We start from the raw sequence: 355 nt of genomic DNA, 5'->3' as shown, positions 1-355 counted from the left end.
TGATTCATATTATTATTATTATTTTAATATTGTTATAGTAACATTATATTTTAATATTGCATAGGTAATCATATAAAAATAAATCACACGTCATGATGGCTTGAGAGATTGACACATGTCATGGAGGAGTTCTTGAGATATTGACACATGTCATTGAGACATTGACACGTGTCATGAGAAACCTTTAGTTTTGATGAGAGGTTGACACATGTCATGAGGACTTCAGAGATTGACATATGTCATGAGGGAGTTTTTTTTATTATATAGGTAATAGAAATCAATCTCTCCATTGTAACACCGTGAATTTTACGATTTTGAATTATAAGATTTTATTAATATTTTTATTAATTATATA

The sequence above is a fragment of the Lupinus angustifolius genome, chromosome LG08, assembly GCF_001865875.1.
Source record: "Lupinus angustifolius cultivar Tanjil chromosome LG08, LupAngTanjil_v1.0, whole genome shotgun sequence".
NCBI lineage: Eukaryota > Viridiplantae > Streptophyta > Magnoliopsida > Fabales > Fabaceae > Lupinus > Lupinus angustifolius.
Note: the sequence above shows the minus strand (reverse complement) of the source record.